Raw genomic sequence first — 24,538 nt, 5'->3', positions numbered from 1 at the left:
GAAAGTTATCATTCAAAATGCCTGTGGAGAAGTGTGGCTCAGGGGTTAGAGGCGGCAGACCCGGAATCTGAGATCGGTCCTGGACCAGGGTTCTATTTCCCGCCCCGGCGGGTCTTGGGCTAAAAATTCCACGGACTCGATAATTCTCGCCCTGGTGCCTCCTCGACTCACACTCTGCGACTCTGGGCAACAGCTTGCTTAATCTCCACAACGGCCCCTCGCGGCGGGATGCCGGACTTTCACCTTGTGGATACCCTGCTATCTCACAGGGGAATATCAGGAAGGGTTCCCTAAGCAAGCGCCGGGAAACCCACTGCGGGTAGCTGTGCGCTATATAAGCTCAACTACATTTACATTTATGCCTCACATAATATTTGGTGCGGAACATAGGAAGAAACTGTTTAGGTGAGGTAATGCACTATATAAATAAGTCTCAGAATTCAATGCCCTTTTAAATCATTCCAGCCTCATAATGCCAGGTTGTACAGAGTAATCAGAATCTAGATAAGAACTTTAACCAAGCTTTCACGATGGTGGCAAGAAAGCAAAAATGATCTGTCTAATTTTCTATTATGCAATGTAAGTTAAGTATACAAAGTAATACATTAATCAATACTTTTCCTTGGAGGGCTTGGGTTCATGTGTGTATCTTCATATTTGCTTTGTTCTGATTTAACTATTTATCCAGGTGTTTCTCTATACTGCTCCTGGTTCTTTGTGAATCTAAAGAAAATCGTACCTGAATTGTTTTTCTTTAAATTGAACAATTTATGACCAATGTTTTTCTAAAAATGGCTTTTGCCTGGTTGACAAAACCTTTCTTTCAGGTTGCTTTTTTCTACACAGTTTTAAGGGGAACCCTCAACCGATGCCTTTTTCCTCTTCCCCATGTCTTTAATCCCTCTTATGTTCATTCACCACTTCCTTCCACCCATGATCTTTTTCCTTTTCCTCCTGCTTTTAATTCCTCTTATGCCCCTTGCCACCTCCTTCGCTCTCGCAAGGTGATTTTTATTTTTAACTAGGCCCCCACTAGCAACAGTCCCCTCCATCTAGGCCACCCTTCAACCTCAATGCCCACCGCTTTTTCCTTCTTAACTTCATTTGGGTCGTTTTCTCTGCTACAGCATTCTTTTCTCGTACATTACCAGGTTGCAGTAGACTTAAAAGTAATAACAACGACCCCCAAGTGTTTAGTTTTTATAAACAGTTTCTTACAATTACTATTGTATTCGGAATAGTAAGAAGGTTTATGTTACTTACCCAGTAAGCATCTGTTCTTGGCATGTAGAGCTGTAAATTCACATGCTTAGCAAACTCCTTCCATCTAGTGTTGAGTCCGGATGTTTGCAAGTTATTTTTCTTCGAAGAAGTCTTTCCATTCGCGAGGTATGGCGGGGACTCCTTTCGGTGATAGTGCGCATGGGCATTGACTCCATTGATAGATTGTTTTCCAGCAAGAGGGAAGAGCTAGAGTAGACATAAAATCTCCCTTCTATAAAAGTGGGAGTACCTGTTGAAGGGTTACCATGTTAAAGTGCTCTGACTGTATATATTGGTTTAACTCTCTGAGATCCAGAATAGGTCTTAAGGAGCTGTCCTCTTTGGGTATTAGAAAGTAGAGAGTAAACCCCTGAACCTTGGTACTGAAATGGAACTGGTTCTATGGCCCCCTTTAGTAAGAGAGATTGCACTTCTTGTTCGAGCAACTCTGTTTGAAGGAGACTGGAACGCTCCCATGGAATTTGCCACTTCGCTGTCCTTTTTGTTTTTCTCAAGTGCCTCATCGACCTCAGGACACAAGAGATGTTCTTTGTCAAAGGGTGTTTTAAAAATAAATTGTTAGACTTCCGGCTTAAACCCGGAAATCCTTAACCAAGCATGCCTTCTGAGTAGGATACTAGTGTTGACCTTTCTAGCTGCGGTGGCAGCAGCATCTAGAGCACATCTTACTGAGAATTGGAAATTAACTTTCCTTTATGAACCAAATCTTGCGCTTTTGCTTTATGCTCATCTGGGAGATATTGGAGCCATTGCTCCGTTTCATCCAATTTTATTATATCTGGCTAAAAGGCCCTGCGTGTTTGCAATGAGACAGTAATTGGCAGCTTGGGCAGCTATGCGTTTGCCAGAAGCGTGTATTAGCTTGGATGCTTTATCCAGGGGAGGAGCGTCCCCAGAGGTTTGGGATTTAACTCGCCTGCGAGCAGTGGAAACTACCAGTGAGTCTAGTGGTAACTGGCCCTTAATAAATACCGGATCTGGATTTATATTGTTTATCGACTATGAGTCAACATGCACAGGATCTTTAAAAATGTAATCAGTGTGTCTCATCATACCTTTATACCTATTGAGTGTTTGGGTCGACGTGTGTGTGGATCCTAGTGTCTGAAATAAAAAATGGAGTAGCACCCCATGGTATTCTGCGGCCTTGGCAATGAGTTCCTAATAAGATACATTTTCATCAGGTGGAGATGGCTTGGCAGGTTAGAGGTTTGGATCATTATCTAATGGAGGGTCAATTGTGTAATCCTTCCATGGATCTACTGGTAATTGCTTGTCCCCCTCATCAATATCATCAACATCAGGCTGAGATAGTGGAGAATCCTGAGGCGTAATGTGCAAAGGATTTAAAGGCAGAGAAGAGGGTGGAAGTGGAGGGGATACTGGTGGTGGATAAAAAGGGCTGGTACCAACATTCTTCTTCTTTAAAGGGATCTTGAAATGACTGTCATCAGGAAGCTTGTGTTTATGAGGCAGCTTAGTATGAATATGTCATGTTTCTGGGTTAATATAAAGTCTCTTGTTTGGGATTAAATTTTGGAGGAACATTGTCTAAATATGGATCCAAAGGTACATCTTTCTGTTTCGGCACAGTCGTTTTCGGTGCCGAGATGGGTTGGCCTTTGGGCGCAGAAGATTTCTGCTCCGAAGGCTGTTTCTCTTTCGACGTGGAGGATTTCGGCTCAGAGCGGAGGGCTTCGGTTCTGAAGAGGTTTTGGGTCGGCTCGGTCCCGAGCCAGAAGGCTTGACAGGGTGTTATGGAGCCAAGCCGGAATACGAGCTGTCTGAAAAGTCGTCTCGGTGCCAACCTGGGCCAGAAGGCAGAGGTGGTCACCCTGTCCCTGCGGAAGTTCTTCAACGTCTAGGTCTATCTTGAGCTCCGATTTAGACTCCGGCCCAGTGAACGCCTCTTCCTCCTCTGCCGCACCAACTTCTTGCCCGGACTCTTCACGAAAGATATCCGCCATGTCTTCAATGTTTTGACACTGCATTTCTCGACGTCGAGCCAGACTATCGCGTAGGGTTTTCTTCAACCGAAACGATCTGCAAGCGTAGCAGACTTCTTTGAGATCCGGAGACCAGCGCAAGTTAAACACCTGGTGTGAGTCGGGGAGCGGATACTTTGAGTGGCACGGAGGACAGAATTTGACTGAGACCTGGACCGACACACTTAGGCCTGACAGCCGTCCAAGGGGCTTTCCAATCGAAAATGTAGATATTGTTGCCCGAATGATATTCATAGAAGTGGGAAACACATTCGAAACAATGCCATCGGGGGTAGAGTGGATTGCGCACTGAGGGGAACCCGAAGGTCAGTTTCTAACCGGAGCACCGCAATACACGTCTGAACAAGGTGGCGGAAAAAAAACCAATCTAACAATGGAGTCGATGCCCATGCGCACTATCACCGAAAGGAGGAGTCATCTTACTGCGTGTTTGGAAAGACTTCTTCGCAGAAAAACAATTTGCAAATATCCAGACCCAACACTAGATGGGAGGAGTATGAAAAGCATGTGTATCCACAGCACACATGCCTCGAACACTTGTTCCCAGTACCTGGAATTAAATCCTAGGCCTGGTATGTCTTTTCCACAAAAACCATTGATTTTTATGGAAAAGGTGTTCTGTCATTAAAGTATGTATCCGTAATTAAGTTTTATCAGTCATCTGGCTTTCTTCTTTTCTGTTTTTAGAGGAGTGGATTACATCAATTGTGATAGATAAATCTCATGGACTCTGGTAAACCTGTTTTAAAATAAATAATGGATTGCACTTTTCATATTGCTCTACATTTTAACTCTTAACAATTAGTATTGATCATTCATTTTTTATTCAACACTTAATATGAACATCTAATCAAAACTGTCATGTTTCTTCTTGCAGCAGGCAACAAGTGTTTCAGCCTCTGTGGGTGCAGGTCACTACGGTTGTTCAAGGTTGGAGAGGCTTTGCGAGAAAGTGGGTCTATATATACTGGACAATAAGGTAGTACAGTGTGTATAGAGTCCACAAACCCCAAGGGTATAACAGAGGTTAAAGTCAGTACTGACCCTACTCTCCAAAGTGGTAGCTTGGTCGAGCAGTAAGGCGGTACCAGAGGACAGTGTAAAGCATTTGTTGTACACACTCAATCAGCAAAAGGTTTCACACTCTCAAGAACTGAACTCCAGGCCAATTGTTATTATATCCTCAGATATAGTTGTTTTATTTTTAGAACCAAAAGTTATAAAAATATACTTTTCAAGGTACGAGTACTCTCAGGTAAATACTTTGCAGAGGAGCAATAAGTTGGTACACACAATAATTACAGGCTAGCTAATGACAATACAGTTCTGAAACACACTAACATTGAGCTCAATGGGTTTTTCATAGAAATGTACGGTTAATTACTTTATGGATTACTTCGGTGGTTCCAGGACTAGATCGTAGATTCAGTCCTGGGGTCTAAGCTGAAACCAGATTAGCAAAAACGTTTTAGTTACTGTACTGAATTTTCCTGGATATAAAGCAGTTTTAAAAGTTCACACTTAGAAACTTTTCAAGGTGATTCTGACAATGTTATTCAATGGGAGGAAATTCAGGTTACAGGTAAAGGACGATCGCGTTACTTTTGTAACCCAGCACTAGTCTCCTACGGCCAGTACTGGGGGCTTAAATCAAAACAGGTAGGTAATTGCGTTTCAGTATTTCATACGATTTTTAAAGAATATTTGCAGTTTTCAAAAGTAGACACTTAGAAGAAATTTCATAGAAAAGCAGACAATGGGTTCCTATGGAGAAAATACAGGTTACTGGTAAACCCGCTAGGGATTACTTTTGCGGTACAGTACTGGGCTGAAAGGTACAGTACTGGCTTCTCTCCTGATAACAGGCGAGTATTTTCGAATTCGGACTTTGGCTGATTTTATAGGAATATTCTCAGTTTCAAAACTCCACACTTATTTTCGAGTCAAAATGGGTCAATGTTATCCAATGGCAGGTAAGTGAATTACCGGTTTCCAGGTGAGTACTTGGTTGGTGAAGTTAGGGTTCTGGGCGTAGACTCAGGGGTCCCCTAGGTTCAGGTGAGTATAGTTAGTTCAGTCCCAGCGGCGCAGGGGCGGCCGGGTGCAGAGGTAGGTAGGCCCAATGTTATCCATTGAGGGAAGGGGGATCTTTGGTTGGTGGCGGCTGGCAAGCAGGCCACGTGGCTCTGGGAGCTGGGCTCTTGGTCACTTGCTCAGGGCAAGGGGGGGAAGTAAGATAGGACAGAGGTCACAGCCAGCGGCACTCGGGCAGCTGGGTGCAGCGTGCTTTTGAGCCGTCGGGCGCTCAATATTATCCAATGAGGATCTTCGAAAAGGAACTAAGGCTGCAGGCTCGGGGATAGTGATTCTCCAGGGGAGACCAGCACTTCGAGAGGTAAGTTGGAATCTTGGAGCACAGGTAGGTACCCCAAAGGGATGCACAGGGGGCCGTGTTGCGCCGGGTGCAGGGGTGTCTTTGGGGGTCGGAAAAGCTTACCCTCGGCTGGTCGCGGTTGGGGTGGCCCCTGGTTCTGAGTCTGCAGGCGTCGGCTGGTTTGTCGAGGAGGGTCTTTGGGCACTGGACTTCGGGTCCCAGTCGCCGGGGGGACGTCCTCGTGGTCTTGGTTTGGGGTGGCCCGGCCCGGGCTCGGATGGTGCAGAGTGGGCTGGTCTGGAGCTTCCTGGCTGGCACCAGGTGGGTTGTTGCAGCAGAGCCTCTGCTGATGGGAGTCTCAATCTTCGAGAGGGTCAAGGAAGGCAGGTCCTCTGGGTGTCCCAAGGTTGCTGTTCGCGGTGGTTGCCGGGATTAGGCAGGAGCAGGTTCCAGGATCAACAGGCCGGTAGGGCTGGGGCCAAGTCAGTTGGTGTTGTCCTGTTAGCAGCTGCGCGGCGGGTCTTCTTCTTGATCTTCTTTCTTCTTTTGATATCGGGATCTGAGGAAGGAAGGTTCAGGGAGCCCCTAAATACTAAATTTAGGGGCGTTACAGGTAGAGCAAGGGCAGGGACCAATGGGTCCCTGTCCTGGGGTGAGTACACCCCCTAGCCTGCTCCTCTCCAGTGGGAGGGGGGCAGGAGCCTAGCTGGGATTGGGCAGGACTCCCCATCTACAAGATGGCCAGAGCCCGGGGTCGTGCTTCACCTAACCTCCTCCACCTGAGAGGTGGAGTTGTCAGAGGTTGGCACCCCCCCCTTGCGGACGTAGTTTTTCCCGTCAGTCTTCCCGCCAAAGTGGGGGTAGGACTGGTGGGGGGCTGGTTGCTGGGTACAGCAAATGGTCTGGAGAGGCTCTTAGAGGCGGTATGCCTTTAAAGCTTCCCCCTGTCCATCCTGGGGGAGGAGACATAGCACCTCGCCCAGGATGTGCTTTGTTGCAGACCCAGGAGAGCGGGGGGCTCTCCACCCAGGGGTCCAGCAACATGTCTGCTGTGTGGCAGCTTCTGCAGCCACTCAGCCCAGACGGGGATTGTAGGTTCGGGTTTTGGAGGGCATCTCTAAGATGCCCTCTTGAGCATGTTACATTAAATCTTAAACTGGCATCAGTGCAGGTTTAATGTGCTGAGAAGTTTGGTACCAAACTTGTCAGTCTTCAGTGTAGCATTTATGGTGCTGTGGAGTTCGTAATGACAACCTCCCAGCACCATATACTCGTAAATGGCATCACTGCACTTACAGTGCCCAGGAATGGCCCTGGATACTGTAGGGGCAGAGTGCTCATCCACCCGTGCCCTCACCTCTGGCATAGGGCACCCAGGTAGAGGGGTGACTGAGGTATGCCAGGGGAGTGGGTTCTGTGGGCATGGCACACAGGGATGTGTGCCATGTCGACTTATTTTAGTTCTGTACCTAGGCACTCAGCCTGCAAAGGCAGTGTGTGGGTGCCAGGCACAATCAGTGCTGCAGCCCTCAGGGGTCTTCTCGGGTCACCATGCCCTGGGTACCTAGGATACCATTTACTAGGGGCTGACAGGTGGCCAGAGATGCCAATTGGGGATTTTGTTTCAGCTTAGTTTTTAGGGAAGGAACACAGGCCCTGGGTACCTGGTTTGCAGGGACCCAGGGCACATTCAGTCAAACCACATCAGCAGTTCAGAAAAAAGTGGGGGCACACCAAGGCAAGAAAGATGGCACTTTCTCACAGGCTTGGTAACACATTCTTAATTATTAGCATTCAAACACAACCAATATTATATTGTCCTTACAAATGTATATCTTATCTATATTTTCTTGTAAGATGAAGTGAAAAATAAATGTGAACACCTGGTGCTGCATAGATTCATAGATCGTAACGTAATCAAGTCCTCATCAAGTGCTAATAATAGATACATTTATTAAATAACATATAACTTTGCAATCATTTACTGAATAAGGACACCAGAAAAGATTAACAACCCTTGTGTGAAAAGGTTTGTTCAGACCCATTTTGTAGATATTGCCAATGTGGCATGTAAAAAAGCCTTTTGGTTTATGGAGAAGAGACACTGGTATTTCACTGAAAATATAGCATAACACCTTGGTATAAAAGCAGCAATACACCAAATGTTTAAAAATGTACTTATGCCAATCTGAATCAAAAACTAATACATTCCTAATCTACAGGAAAGACATTTTTTAATCACATCCCTGTATTACAACAATTAGAAACTTGGTCCACATAAAACTAAGCATGTCAAAATACAATAGCAATACCCAATGCAAAACTGGAAAATTTGCAAGGCTTGTGTTGTATACATTATACTGCGTACTTGCAAAAAAGCATACCGAGGCTATATATGACAAAAGAGAAGAATAGAAATATAAAAAAAACTTGACGTTGAAATCCCATTAACTAGAACATATAGCAGAAATATACAAACACCAGAGACGATTCTACTTTTTGGAACTCGACAGATTCAGAAATAAAAGTGGTAAAATAATTAAGATTAAAAAGAAGGGAAGATCAATGAACACACAAATTGCAGACTGTGCAAAACAATTTGAATATCGATGATGAAATGCATCTCTCGCTTAAAACAAATTACAAACTATATTTCGGGGCATATGTAAATAGTTTCCACCCATTATTAAATCAAGACTTCATCACAAGACTGAAAAAGACAACAAAATAAGTAACTTACTAAAACACAACAAATAGCAGCCAAAATAAACAAGACACTTTCAAAAGCTCTATGTGCCAAAGTGAAAATAACAGTTTTTAATGCATCATAAGTTTTGCACTCTACGCAGTGCCTATAAGAAACTACATAAAGCAATAGAAACAGAGTAAAAGAATGTGGAAAATATGCATGCCGTACGGCAACTCAAAATGTCTTCACATACCAGTGGCACAAATACCAAAACGCACAAACTGAATAAACTGGAATAATCTTTATATTTTTAATTTCTCATATAGAAAGGAAGTTCTCTATAAAACTATCCTCCTATGTGCAAGTATCAGAAGATGAAATTCTTCTAAATCAGATTGATCTTCCAAAATTCACTATTAAATCTCGGTTGTACTAAATATTGCTACTGCAAATGTTCCCCGGACTTGCTCAGCTTTACAATTTTTCTCATACTACCAGGAGGATCCTTTGCTCCTAGAATAAAGCTTTAGTTGTTTCATTATTGAAGAAGGCAACAGCAGATCTAAATGTTAATTTTAAACACGTTATTTCCTTTTCTGGCTTAAGTGAATGAAAGAATTGTCTAAAACCAGCTTGCAGAGAAGTAAATATTCTTGACTCAATCTCAATTTTGGCACCACTACTGTACTGAGATCATGCTGGTATCTACCATTAATAACATTTGCATGCAAGTGAATGGAGAAGGTTAAGTCGCTTTGATTTTACTGGACCTCTCCACATCATTTGATGCAGTCTCACGCACCATAATGATGAATTGACTTGCAGAATAATTGGCCTTCAAAGATATCTCCTGTGCTGTGCACCAAGGCTTTGCTTTACTTACCACACTTTTAAGTTGCTCCATTAGTAGCACGGATGTGAGCTTATGGCACAAGATGGTATGCTTTTGACAAAAACTCCTAATATTTTCTAAGCCTAGAAAGTTAAGTTTCAACTAAAGATTGTTTATATGCCAATACCCCCTCAATGGATGCATGCAAATTAACTCTGGATATATACAGACACATACAGATGTACTGTTTTTGGGAAAAATCAGCCAACAGTGACTCCAGATGATCTAGGCCTTCTTGTTCCAGCAACAGCAGAACATGATCTGGGCATCTTAGACAAACCTCTCTTTAAAAAACACACTGACAGGTTTGCCTGCATCTGCTTTTCCATGCTCCAAACACTTGAGAAGATTGGTCTTATTTTCTCCTCTTTGTAGAAAAATCTAGTCCAGACTCTGATTCTATCTTGCCTGAACAAACTGCAATTCACTGCATCTTATCTCACCTGCTTTCATTTGACAGACTGAAATGAATTCATAATATAGCCAACTGGCAAATCCTAGGACTGAACATTTGTTCTTATTTCCTGCCACTGACTCCCAACCGAAAAAGACGTCCTAACATAGCCATGCTCCTAGCTTTAAGCAAACGCTTTTTACCTTCTATATACATGCTAGGTGCCAATGTTATGAGCCTACTAACCTACTGTGGATCTGAAGAGAGAGGATAGGTGATTGAGCTGTTGCTATGTTCAACACATTTACAAATTCTTAGATTTGATACATGTCCAGGAGACTGGCCCTACAAACAATTAAAATACTAATAATATATGAACAAATTACTTACCTTTGGTAATGATATATATGCAAGAGACATTAGTTCTAGATTCCATACCTTAGAATGACCCCCAGGCATCAGACTCGATCCAGAGAATTTTACTTCAGCAGTACCCCTGCGCGTCGGTACGTTGGTCAACTCCGCGTTAGTCGTTGGCGTCATGATCGCCGGAATAACGTTGCGGTATCTATTTAGATGCCGCCCATGTGCACTGACGTCAGTTCTTTACACGACATTCCACGCCAGAAGCGCAGAGCCATGCAAGACACTGATCACTGGTGCACGACATTAGGGCCCTGAAAAAGAGTCCCTTACTCTAGAAGTCAGTACGCAGAAAGGGGAGGATGGGTGGGGCGGTAAGGAATCTATAACTAATCTAGGTCTCTTACAGATATATTGTTACCGAACGTAAGTAACTTGTTCAACTTGTTCATCTTAAAGAGACTATTAGTTATAGATTCCTTACCTTAGAATAGACACCCCAAGCAATACTAACCCCGGAGGTGGGTCTGCAAATTAAGTTCACACTAGAAAGTCCTGGAGAACTGAACGGCCAAAGAAGCTGTCTCTCCGGACCAGACTATCCAGGCAATAATGCTTATTGAACGTGTGCAGAGATGCCCACGAGGCTGCCTGGCAGATGTCACCGAGGGGGACTCCACGTCCCAAAGCAGTAGTGGCTGCTGCGCCCTGATGGAATGAGTGGGCAACCCTACTGGAGACTCCTTTTTCGCCAAGGAATAACAGATTTGAACGCAAAAGACGACCTATCGAGAGATGGTTCGTTTTTGCACGGCCCGACCTTTCTTGGCGCCCACATAGCTAACAAAGAGTTGATGATGCATCCGGAATGGTTTTGTGCGATCCAGATAAAATGATCACGCACATTTGGATCCAGACGTTGGAGCCAATACTCTCCCTTAGAAGGATGCGGGCGGAATAAGGTGGACAAAGTGATGGTCTGTCCTATGTGGAAAGAGGTAACCAATTTGGGAACAAAAGAAGGTCTAGTTCAAAGGACAACCTTGTCCGAATGATTAGCAAGGAAAGGATGTTTAGAATAAAGAGCCTGAAGCTCACTCACCCTGCGAGCAGTGGGGATGGCAACCAGAAAAGCAGTCTTTTAGGTCTGAGAGGACAATTATGCAGTGGCTCTAAAGAAGTACACATAAGATATGTTAAGACCAGATTCAAGTCCCACTGGGGCATTACGAAAGGAATAGGAGGAAAGAGGAGTAATGCCCTTAAGAAATCTATTTACAACTAGCTGTACCCGGCCACGCGTTGCTGTGGCTCAGTCTGGTTAAATGGAAGAGAAAGAAAAGAGTAAGCGCACATTTCTAATATGTATAATTTCACAATGTTTGTGGGTACACAATATGTTTTTGTGACTATTGTCTCTAGGCGTCCCTTGTAGTTGTTGCGCAGCAAGCAAATCGATAGGGTCTCTTCGGTCTTTCGATTAAAAACATGCGTATTCGAATCCGACGTTGTGTATAAATAAACACGCGCTAATGTTGCAAAGTGAACCAACTCCTCCCCGCTCTCTCCACCCACTTCCCGGTTTGCCATCCTGACACCAACTGTCCATCCTAATATATGTAGGCTATTGTCTCTATGTGTCCTTTCTTAATGTTTGTAGGAGAGTAGGGTCTGCAATCCTATGATCACCCAGATTTTTGCTTTTTGCTTCACTGGTTTACGACTTTCCCTGGCTGTGGGCCTGCTAATCAGACCCACCGCCTAGCTGTTCTCTCTATTCCAAATTGTACCAGGTACTGAATTGGCACTGGGCCCTCTCCAGGTCCCTGTACCCAGGGCAGAGGTGCACCCAGAAGTTTCCCAGGGGCTGCAGCATGTATTATGCCACCCCTGGGCTGACTAACTAAACAGACACAACTGGCAGCTTGACAGCTGGGGGCAAGGAGGTGTAATCACCCCTGCTCTAGATATAGTATACCTATATCTAAACTGAAAATGGGCACACAGATCTCCTATCAGTCACTCCTATGGCAGGCCTTAACAATCCTGGAGGCAGAGTGCTTGGAATCGTGTGAGATGGTGCTCTGGCATGAGCTGAGCCTGTCTGCGGCTTTCGGGATCTATCCCTTAGCCGTTTCCATGATAGCGTCAGACCATATACTCTTAAGTGCCTTATAATCCTCGCGGTTATGGTAACTTTGGTCTGACATTATCTAAACATGTCGTGTAAGGTGTCATACGCTTTGGAATACTACCCCCTCCCCAGTTCTGGCGACGGGGGTAGCATTCCACCCCTCTAGAGGGAGAAGACATGTTGGTAGCCTGTAACCCCGGTTAAAGTTGGACATAGCCTCAGATCCACAAAATGGATGCTGCCACCGAGACACAAGTCTGACCTCCTGCTGCTGGGAGTCCTTCCAGCGAGGAGTGCTTGGACAAAGGGTTTCCTGTCAGGGGCGGTGTCAGCACCATCCCAGACAGGGTTTTGTGTATCCCAGGTAGGCAGGGCTATAGAGGAAGGTGACTGCAAGTGGCACCCCGGTGCTCACTGTGCATATGCCGGCTCAAACCAGTTCCTGGGGCACACCAGCCCCTGAGCTGGGGAGAGACCGGACAAAGGAGAGGGGTGTAACCACCCCCCTCCTAGTCCCACCCATAGGGCAGGACTTAGTCGCGTGCCAGCCCCTTTTCTCAGGATAAAGGTAAGAGCAGGCCCCCTTCCAAATTAGATCATCTTTGAATCCTGAAACTACTTTCCACGAAAGGAACTCAAGACTTCTTCCTAAGATTTCTCCCTTGTGACTAAGGAGTAGTCACCCTGCAGCAGCAGGCACCAACCAAGCATCGCGGTTTGCTGTAAGTCTCTCCTCCGGATCAAGACTGCCCAGCTCGACAAGAACCGGCTTCCCTGGCACCTCTGACCTCTACCTACATCATCAGCCCAGCTGAGATTCATGGGTGTGACGAGACCTCGAGGGACCGGCCATCTTCAAGACTGCACGACGCTTGCCCAGCACGACCACCGAGGGATCCTTGAGTGAGTGCTTTGGGGTTTGAGAAGCCCCAACTCTGAGCAGCTCCAGCACCGAAGTCCAGCCCTCCAGCATCCACGAGATCTGCGTGGGGCCCTTCTGCTCTTTGCTGCTCACCGCGTTGTCCAGGACACTTGCCCGTTGGCTAGTGGCCCTTCTGACGACGTACCACGACGACAACACCGCTGGTCTGGTTGCTCCAGACTGGCCCTTGCTCCCCTCCAACAGAGGAGCACCCCGGACCCTCCTGGTCCACTCCAGACGCCATTTTGAGTCCACCGCGTGGGCTTGCATTTGCCAAGACTTGTTGCCCCAATCCTGGGTCCAGCGACGTCGACAGTAGATACCACCGTGGGACAGCTCGCACTTCCATCCTGGTCGCCGACAACGCCTCCTGGTCCGAGAGACTGCAGAGCCCAGCGTCGCCCACTCACCTGGTCGAGGTGACTTCGTCCGGTGCCATCCTGGTGCCCACCTAATCACTGGCTAGTGATTCAGAACTTGGTCCCCTCTGCTTACAGGTCTTCATCTTCATCGATCCAGGCTTGGATCACATCGAACATCTTCACTGGTCGCCTGCCAGCAACTTCTTCTTTCAGGCTCCATAGACTGCAACGAGGATTCCCGACGTCTTTTCAGACCTATGCAGCCGCAGCCCCTGGGCTAGGTAACCTAAGCATTTCGGTGCTCCAGCATAGCTTGACTATCTAAGTGTCCAGATCCTTTTTCGTTTCAGCTCTACCTAGTCGGATTCGTCCGATAACACTAACTTTGCATTTACTAGCCTCCATAGACTTTGTTCCGCATCCCGCGTGAGAGTGCACACTCTGCACCCGATCTCCCTAGGCCTCCTGCTAGTAATCTAAAGGTTCAGTAGTCTAGTCCTAGCGATCCCAAAGCCTCTGAGAATAGTTACTTACCTGCTAGTAATTTGCATTCCACTTTTGTAGTATATGGTTTTTCGTGCCCCTCGGGCATTTGTGTAAATTGTGCGACTTTAAGTATTTTCTTAAGAGTTTTGTGTTGTGCTTAGCTCCCTGACTCAAAGAGTTCAGGGTAGTACTGTTATAAATAAATATACTTTTATTTCATAACAACTTGTGTGGTGTCCTTTCACTTGGTGTTCAAAGGGTAAATGTGGTGGTAAACAGCTGGCTTAACACGCCCTCTAGAGTTTAGCCTAAAGACTGCTCTTGTCCATGCTACTAGGATAGCTGGTCTATCAGGTTGACTTACAACCAATCATCAATAAGGGTCGTTTGGAATGATACATAATGATCACTAGAATAGTGAGCACTGCATATCAGGCCAACTTCTCACAATGTTACAAAGTGAACCAACTCTCGCCGCTCCCACTACCCAGTCTGCCATCCGGACACCAACTGCCCATCCTAATATAAGTAGACTATTGTCCCTATGCGTCCCGTGTAGTTGTAGCGCAGCAACCAAATTGATAGGGTCTCTTCGGCCTTTCGATTAAAAACACGCGTGTATTGGACACACGCGTATTCGAATCCAACGTTGTGTATAAATAAACACACGCTAATGTTGCAAAGTGAACCAACTTCTCCCCGCTCCCTCACCCCACTTCCCGGTCTGCCATCCTGACACCAACTGTTCATCCTAATATATGTAGACTATTGTCTCTATGCGTCCCGTGTATTTGTTGCGCAGCAACCAAATTGATAGGGCCTGTTCGACCTTTCGATTAAAATCATGCGCGCATTCTACACGCGCATATTCAAATCCAACGTTGTGTATATATAAACTCGCGCTAATGTTGCAAAGTGAACCAACTCCTCCCCCCTCCCTCCACCCACTTCCCGGTCTGCCATCCTGACACCAACTGTCCATCCTAATATATGTAGACTATTGTCTCTATGCGTTCCTTGTAGTTGTTGCGTAGCAACCAAATCAATAGGGTCTGTTCGGCCTTTCGATTAAAAACACACGCGTATTCGACACGCACGTATTGGAATCCAACGTTGTGTATATATAAACACAAGCTTAATCAAATCCAACGTTGTGTCAATTTCAAAGCAATTGGTGAAGAACTTTCAGGGATTTAGGATTTTGAACAAATGAACATTGACATTTTTATGTGTCTGTTCGGTCTTTCGATTAAAAACACGCGTGTATTAGACAAGCGCGTATTGCAATCCAACTTTTTTTTTATATAAAAACACGCGCGTGTTCGAATCCAACATTGTGTCACAATTTCAAAGCAATCTGTGAAGAACATTCGGAGATTTGCTATTTTAAACAAACGAACATTTACATTTTTATTTATATAGATAGGGGACTTGAAAAGAGAAGGCTGATCAGGAAGGCAAAGAAAGGCCGAAATAGCCAACTGTTTCCGCTCAATCTCCACGCAAGGAGGTGAAGGTTGGACAGGTTCAGGTGGAAGACCGTCCCTTGTTTCTGAGAGGCAGCCGGATCGGACGATCGATGGCCATGTTCAAGAGCTCAGGATACCAGACGATTCGTGCCCAATTCGGAGCCTCAAGAATGACTTGGGCATGGTCGCGCTTGATCATCTTCAGCAATCTGGCCAGAAGTAGTATAGGTGGAAAGGCGTATAGAAGACCGCAAATCAACTTGCGACGAAAAGCGTCGCCGAGCGAGTGCTGCCTTGTAGATTCCAACGCACAGAACTGCTAATATTGCACGTTCTCTTCGGTGGCGAACAGATTTAACTAAGGCTCTCCCCACTGCTGAAAGAGACCTTGCACCACCTCTGAGTGAAGTAGCCATTTGTGATCCATCATGCACCGGCAGCTGAGTTTGTCTGCACTGGCGTTCAGAGAACCTGCCAGGTGTTGAACCACCCGGGACATGCCCTGATGTTCAAGCCACGTCCAGAGGCTCTTGACATAGGGTCCACAACCCCACCCGGTTTGTTGAAGTACCAAATGGCGGTGGTGTTGTCTGTGAACACCTGCACTACTCGTCCTTAGACAGTAGGAGGAATGGTTTCAGTGCAAGACAGATCGCCCAGGGCTCCAGCAGGTTGATGTGGAGCCCTGACTCCTGCAGAGACCGGAGGCTCATGATCTCTGCCTCTCCCATGAGCCCGCCCCATTCCAGAAGTGATGCATCTGTCACCACTGTGAGGTCTGGTTGGGGAAGAGAGAGGGATCTGCCGTTGACCCAATCCTGGTACGTTAGTCATCACTTCAATTAGTGTGTAGTGACCTTTGAGATCTGGGCGACATCAGAAAGATTCCCCTGATGCTTTCACCCACTGGAACTTCAGGTCCCACTGCAGAGCCCGCATAGGCCACCTGGCATAGTCCACACCAGCAGGATGCACAAGGCCATGAGGGCCAGCATCCTCAGTCATTCTCACCGAAATCCAGGATAGAGGCTGAAACATCGGTATCCAGAACTGCTGCGATTAAAAGGAGCTTCTGAGAGGGAATCAGGTGTGACTTCAGCACCTTGAGAGTGAACTCCAGCGAATGCAGGAGGTCCGCCTTAGTCTGGAAGTGGGAGCAAACTCGCCTCCAACAGCAAGTCGTCGAGATAGGGGAAGGCTGGAACCCCTGATCTGCACAGATGAGCTGCGACCACCGCCATCAGTTTCGTGAACCACCGAGGGGCGCTGGTAAGGCCAAAGGGGAGCACAGTAAACTGAAAATGCTCGTGGCCTACCATGTACCGTAGTTAACTCTTCTGGGCCGGCAGGAGGGGGATGTGAAAATAAGCATCCTGCGAGTCCCTGAGATCAAAGATAGGACGCAGGCCTTTGTCCTTCTTGGGCACCAGGATGTAGTGGGAATAACAACCACAACCTACTTTAGGCACAGGGACTCGCTCAATGGCTCCCTTGGCCAAGAGAGCTGTAAGTTCCTGATGGAGAAGGGACAGGTGATCCTCAGACATGCGATGGGAGTGTTGGTGGCATGGAGAGAGGGGTAGTCGCGAACGGGAGGGAGCAGCCCTTTCGGACTATCTGCAAAACCAATCTGTCCGATGTGATGTTGTGCCAGTGGGGGAGGAGATGGCGAATCCTGACACCCACTGGTAACTGGTGGCCCTAAAAGTTCAGACTAGGAAGGCATGGACACGGATGCAGAGGGGGCACTGGTGGACGGGCCTGCCCCTTGCCCCCAAACCCACGGCACTGGGTCCCACATACCCAGCTGCGCAGAGGTCTAGTAGCTTGCGCCAGCCTGTGATCCTGGGTGGAATGTGGTGCGGCACCCTTTCTGTAGCCACGAAAGGCAGACTGAACGGGGCGAGAGGTGGCAGCGAGGCCCAAGTCCTTGTAGCGCTCAAGCGCATTGTTCTCCTTGTCGCCAAACAGGCCCATCAAAGGGCATGTCCAAAAGGATCGAATGGAGATCTCCGGAAAAGCCAGTGGACCTCAGCCAGGTGTAGCATCTCAAGGCTACCGACGTAGAAATCGTTATACCAAGCAAATGGGCAGTATTCAGCCCACATCAAATGGCGAACTACGCTAGGTCTCTACCCTCTGCAATGCACTGAAGAGTACAGTCTGGGCCTCCTCCGTGCACTGTGGCAGCAATTGCACAACCGCGCCCCACACAGAGTAGGTGTAGTGGCCCAAGAGACATGCTGTGTTCGCTAACCGCAGTCCTAAGCTGGCGGAAGAAAACATCTACCCAAGATGGCCCCGATTTTTGAATTCCCTATCTGGGTGCGCACTAGGGAACGCGCTTTTGGATATTGAGGCTTGGACCACCAAGCTCTCAGTGGTAGGGTGTTGGGAGAGGCAAATGGGGTCGCCCGGGGTCGGGCGGTGGCATCAGGCAATCATCCTATCCAGAGGGGCCCCTGTGCTGTGCTTGGACCAAGTTCCAGGAAGAATCTCAGTGAGGACCTCATTGAACAGCGGCAGGGGCTCCGAAGAGGCGGCTGCCAGCTGAAGCACCTCAGTCAGGAGGTTAGTCCTGTCTGCCACCAAAGGAAGCTCAAGGTCCAAGGCCTCAGCTGCCCTACGCAACACCACAAATGCAAAAATGAACAATTGATGGACACAATGCAGAACAATGTCATACGTTCACCCCAGTACAGAGATCTGGGCTTAAAGCCATCGTTTTTTTGCTCACTATGCCGTTCCAGTTTGGTCCCAGCCATATGTAAATCAGTCTTGACCCTGTGCCCATTGGGAACAGTCCAACCCGAACTGCCAGGCTAGGTCCTCCCTGGACTAGAACCAAGCATCCTAGGACCGGTTTCCACAGCATAAGAGGCTTCCTCCTCCACGGCCACTGTAAGGGGGGAAAGCATACCAAGTTCTGGGGAAGTATCCAGACCACTGGCATTACCCAAATCCTCTGTCTAGTCCGGCTCTAGCTGGTCTGCCAGAGGGGCCACAGATCCCTCCCAGTCCTCCTCACCCTCCTCTGGCTGCCACTCAGGGCAAAAAGGAACGCCGGGATAGAACATTGGTACAAAAGTTCCGGCCGGCACCGGCATCTGTTGACGCCGGTCTGCTCTTTGTTCAAGTCAAGGAGGAGGCTGGGGTAGACACCACCGGCGTCGGAGGCGTCCGAGGAATCTGCGCCGGGGGAGGTGTTGTGAGGTCAAATGTTGCCGATCCAGATCCAGACTTGGATCCCTGTGGGATCGGGCCTGAGCCACCGGCATTGAAGGCCCTGAAGCCCCAGTTAAGACCGCAGGGCCAGAAGGCGCGCCAGCGGAGTTGGGCTGCCCAAAGATGGAGTGGAGGGGTCCGTAAAATGCACAAAGCTGGGTAGGGGACGCTCCGGCTCCCGGGAAGGAATTGATGCTCTGAGCCGGCCCAGCAGGCACCGCAGGCGGAGCCGAAGGACGACGACCCGCGTCCCATCGGCTAACGGGCAGGGAGAAGGCAAAGAACGACGGTGCTTCTTCGCCTTCCTCTTGTGCTTCGACTTACCCAACGACTTTGAAGCTGAATGAGGGTGAGGATTTTGCAACAGATCCCGCGACCTCCCTCTCGACCAGGACCTCAAGGGGCGCGGAAAAGACTGCAGGGCCTCCAGAAGCTTTTGGGACCGGAGCACGACTTCAGTGACCGTTATCAATTTGTGACAGGAGTCACAAGGTTTGAAGCTGGCACGTCTATGGGACGTCCTTACGTTCACCAGGAGTCGAAGGACTAAAAGACGTTGACAAAAGTAAAAAAACTGTCAAAAAGTGCCTAAGAGTACCGCTCCCTCCGGATCTGAGCTGGCTGGTGCAGAAAAAGAAAGAACTGACAGTGCGCAGAGGTGGCGTCTAAGTAACGCCACCTACCGACGCGCAGGGGTACTGCTGAAGAAAAATGATCCGGATCCAGTTTGACGCCTGGGGGTAATTCTAAGGTAAGGAATCTATAACAAATAGTCTCTTTTAGATATGTTAAATATATATGGTATTTAACAATGCAAAACATTAATTTATGCTTTAAAATGACCCAATTTTCAACATACTTAGGCCCACATTTGATTGCTTAAGTCAATATTTCACTAAAGTGTGGGGTTTTCTGGATTAGGCACCTGTCGCTTCCAATATTTGGAGCAGTCACATTCTCTTCAGTAACTAGCATCAAATTTGCTGGTAGCGAATTTATAAGTAATATTGTTTAAGGACTTGGGTGAAGCCAACTATGCTAAAGAAATTTAGCTGTCTTTGGTAACAGTCTAGCTGATGAACACGTCTTTACACAGAGTCCTTACTCTATCCTTCAGGTACCAAACTGGATTTGTAACTTTTGCCATAGTGGCAGCTCCTTAGCATCGCCAGGGAGCGCCACTCCCACAGCCGAGACGTGCCTATCCTGGTTAGAACACTGGAGTACATAAGGTGCAATGTCATCCGTTATTAGTATTTTTTCATCACCCAATCAAGGGAGAGCATCCATGACAGTGTCTAATGCAACAAATACTGTACCTGCATGCTTGGGATTGTACTGATCACAGCATTAACTTACAGCATAGGAGAGAGACATGAAAAATCAGAAGAGTGTATAAACCAGGAATATTGTTACCGAAGAGGAGTAACCTTTTCTTACATTACAACTTCCTGCAGAGTCCTCATCTAACAAATGAGCCCAAAAGCAATTTCCTGCTGTGAGGTACTGGGTTTGAAGGATTAAAAAGTGCTGGTTAAGCAAGAAAGTCTTGCAGCACAGCCCTGGAAAAAAACCTGTCCAATGCGTGCTTGGGTTATGAGGCAGCATTGTTCGGCAAAACTGTACAAAGACTATCACATGGCTGCACAGGAGCTTTAGGACATCAGTACATATCTGGTGAGAGCAATGTAAGCACCCATGGCCCAAGGGGAATGAATGATAGGCCAAGGACTGTAGGAGAAATCTGACCAGAGTATCATAGGTCCTAGGACTAGTGGTACTCATTTGGATTGCTCCACTTCATTGCTGAGATTGATTGAGGCCCCGCAGCACTTTATGCATTCTACTGGCTGTCATCAAGCCTGACATTGACCTTGCACATCCATCCTAGCTGTTTCCCAATGCCAGGCTCCCCAGCACCCCTCCTAGGACCTACTTAATGGAGGACACAGGCATGCAAAAGGCAAGCCTTTCTGCGCCCGCCCATGTCTGGAGAGCACCCAGCGCCAGGAACCCTGGCCTGTCGGGCACCCACAGGTGGTACTCGGCAGATTTCCAAGGACTGGATCATGGACGCAGCAACAACTACGGTCTTGCACCTCCACAATTAGCAGGACCATTCATCTGCCTTCACTGTTCAGTCACCTGCAACCCAGGACATCCAAACCTCACAGAACCCTGTACCACCCCCACCCCGCCGGCCGATACCAGCTTGGAAACACTGCTATGCCTCCTGAATGAGGGCACATTGCTCTGCAAACACGCCACCGAAGTCTGCGAGACCTGGCTCAACCACTCTGTGGCCCTGACATTGCCACACTATGCCCAATGGCTATAAGATGACACTCTGGGACCGCATCAACAAACACAGAGGTGGCATCATCATCCACAAAAACCATCCGGTACACCACCACCAAAAACAACTCCACACCCATCACGGAACACCAGAACTCCAGACAGACGACAAAACAACCCCTCCCCCCACGACCAATCACCGGCCTTTGCGATGCCAATGCAGGACTTCATCACCCCACTCAACATGAAATCCAATCTTACTCCGAGACCTCAACTTCCACCTGGACGACCCCACAGAGACAAACTAGGACAATCTTTTGGATTAGACAACATCAACATCCCCCAGCTGGTTACACTCATTCCACCGCTGTATGTTTTCTTAAAATTTGAATAGTCATTTATTTTTGATCTATTAAGTTGCCATTGGGTATTTTGCATTGTACAGATTACTAGGGAGGAAAATGCTACTTACCAGTATGCGTCTGTTCATGGCATGTAGAGCTGCAGAATATCATATTTTTGCACAGACCACCATCTGATGTTGGGCTCAGATGCTTGCACCTTGTGGTCTTGGAAGAAGTCTTTGTAGTCACGAGATAGGTGACTCCTCCCTTGGACGACTGTGCGCATGGGCATCAACTCCATCCTTAGATTGTTTTCCGCCATGATGGGAAATGGAGTTTGTAGGAAAATTCAAAGATGTCCATGTGAATGTAAGTAAGATAACACTAAGACAGATATAGGTCCCGGGTGGTCGTATGATATTCTGCAGCTCTACATGAAAAGAGCATATGAACACTGGTACGTAGCATTTTCCGTTCGAGGCATATGAGCTTCAGAATTCATACTTTTGCATAGACTATACAGCAGTGTCTCCCTTAGCGGTGGTCACCTGTAACTGCTACAGTGGTTCTGAAAAGTGTCTTAAGAACAGCTTGGCCTACAGAAGCCTGTTGCTTTGCCTGCACATCTACACAATAGTATTTGGTGAAGGTGCGTGTAGTAGACCATATAGCTACCTTAAAAATGTCTCCTAGGTGAATGTTCCGTAAGAATGCCATGGATGCCCCTAGTTTACGTGTTGAGCGTGCTCTAGGGGGAATTTTTAATATGCGTTTTGCCTTTTGGTAGCATATTTGAATGCATTTAACTATCCACCTGGCAATTCCAGCTTTAGAGATGGATTTTCCTTTATGAAGTAGAGAGAAGGCCACACAGAGTTGGTTTGTCTTACTAAAAGGTTTAGTTCCGTCAATGTAATAAAGTAGAGCTCTTTATACTTCTGGTGTGTGAAGTGCTTTCTGCTACGGAATCTGGGTTTTGAAAGACCACTGCTAACTCTACAGATTGATTAAGATGAAAAGTAAGATTACTTTGGGAAGGAATTTTGGATTGGTTCGAGGTTCGAAGAACCACCTTGTTACGATGTATTTGTAAGAATGATTCTTGTATGGTTAAAGCTTGGATCTGACTTACTCTGCTGAGAGAGGTGATTGCGACAAGTAAAGCTACTTTCCATGTAAGGAACAGCAGTTTGCATTTGTGTAAAGGTTCAAATGGAGGACCCATGAGCCTAGAATGTTTAGATTCCACACTGGAGAGGGTGGCAGTGAGGGAGGAATTATCCTTTTAAGGCCTTCCATATAAGCTTTGATAGCGTGTACTCTGAACAATGGCAAACGTCTGTTTTTCCAGGTAGGCGGCAAGGGCAGCCAGATGTAATCTAATGGATGAGTAAGCTAGATTACATCTTTGTAGATGCGGCAAATAGCAAATGATGTTCTGAAATGCAGCATCTAGCGGGTCAATTTTGTTGTGATTGCAGTAAATGACGAAACGTTTCCATTTGGCTGCATAGCATGCTCTCGTAGTAGGGCGTCTGGCTTCTTTGATAATGTGCATACAGTCCGGTGGGAGGTTAAGGTAACCAAACTCTAGGACTTCAGGAGCCAGATCGCTAGATTCAGTTGTGCTGGATCTGGGAGCCTAATCTCTCCATGGTTCAGCAGTAGCAGTGCTGAGGAGAGATGTAATTTTTGGAGTTGAACTTACTTAGAGTTTGAGGAGTGTTATGAACCATGGTTGCTGTGTCCATGTGGGAGCAACTAGGATCATTTTGAGAGACTGTTGCTTGAGCTTGCGTACTACTAGTGGAATGATTGGGAGTGGTGAAAAAGCATACGCAAATCTGCCTGACCAGTTCATCCATATCGCACTGCCCTCGGACAACGAGTGTGGAAACCTTGAGGCGAAGGTTGGGCTTTTTGCGTTTGCGAACAGATCTAGGTCTGGGTGGCCCCACATGTGGAAAAATGGTTGAAGAACTGGAGGATGAAGTTCCCATTTATGTATCTACTGTGTCTGATGACTGAGCAGATTCACAATCTGATTGTGCACTCCAGGAAGATGTTCTGCCAGAAGATATATATTTTGTGGAATGGGCCATCTCCATATACTTTGTGCTAGCTGAGACAGCTGCAACGAGTGTGTTCCTCCTTGTTTTTGTATGTAACACATTGCTGTCATATTGTCAGTGCGGACTAGGGCAGTTTTGTTGAGAAGATATGCTTGGAATGACTTTAAATATTGCTAGTAATTCTAGGTGACTGATGTGGAGCAGTTTTTGTTAGGTGGTCCACTTGCCAGGGCAATTCAGGAATTGTATGGTTTAAGAGATGGTCTCCCCAGCCGGTGACTGATGCGTCCGCTGTTAGCACTATATGTGGAATTGGCTCTAGGAATGGGCGCCCTTTGGAAAGGTTTTGTGTGTTCCACCACTGCAGCGAGCAATGTGTGCTGCTGTCCACCAACACCAGATCTATAAGTTGACCTTGATCCTGATTCCACAGACGTGCTAAGCATTCTTATAAGGGGCGCATCCGAAGTCTTGCATGAGGTACCATGAAAATGCAAGTAGCCATCATTCCTATGAGCTGCATGAACGCTCTAGCTGGAAGGGAGTGTTGTAGTTGAAATTTAGTGATGGTTTGCATACTTGCTCTCCTGGTTGGATTGGGGTATGCTAGAACTTTGGAAGTGTCGGAGGTGGCCCCTAAATACTGATGTAGGTAGGAGGGCTGTAGATGTGACTTGGCGTGGTTGATTGTGAACCCCAAGTGGTGTAGCAGTAGAATTGTTTGGTGAGTGTGATGAACACACTGACTGTGTTACTTGGCTTTTATCAGCCAGTCATCCAGGTATGAAAACACATGGATTTAATGTCTTCACAAGTGTGCAGCTACCACTGGGAGACTCTTTGTGAAGACCCTGGGTGCTGCTGTTACCCCGAATGGGAGAACCTTGAACTGATAGTGTTGGCCGTCCACTGTGAATCTAAGGTATTTCCTGTGAGCAGGCAGTATGGGAATATGGAAGTAGGCGTCCTTGAGATCTGATGTTGCAAGGAAGTCGCCTTGTTGAAGTAGTGGAAGGACTTGTTTAGGAGTGATCATATGAAAGTGACCTGACTATATGTAGAAGTTGAGAGGTCTGAGGTCTAGTATTGGTCTGAGAGTACCGTCCTTTTTGGGGATTAGAAAATATAGGCAGTAAACTCCAGTCCCTTGATGCTCTAGGGCAAGGGTCTTCAAACTTTTTGATGCTGAGACCCCCCCTGTCAACATTTTGAGGCGTAAGGACTGTG

General features: G+C 46.9%; 1 protein-coding gene across 10 annotated transcripts in view; it reads right to left on the bottom strand.

The window, feature by feature from the left end:
- The window catches only part of PPP6R3 (protein phosphatase 6 regulatory subunit 3), a 1,896,334-nt gene that overhangs the window by 516,101 nt on the left and 1,355,695 nt on the right, over positions 1-24,538 (bottom strand). The gene's annotated exons all lie outside the window — the stretch shown is intronic.

Source organism: Lissotriton helveticus, chromosome 3_1, assembly GCF_964261635.1.
Source record: "Lissotriton helveticus chromosome 3_1, aLisHel1.1, whole genome shotgun sequence".
Lineage (NCBI taxonomy): Eukaryota > Metazoa > Chordata > Amphibia > Caudata > Salamandridae > Lissotriton > Lissotriton helveticus.
The sequence above is the reverse complement of the archived record's forward strand: the minus strand, read 5'-3'. Positions and strand labels throughout refer to the sequence as shown.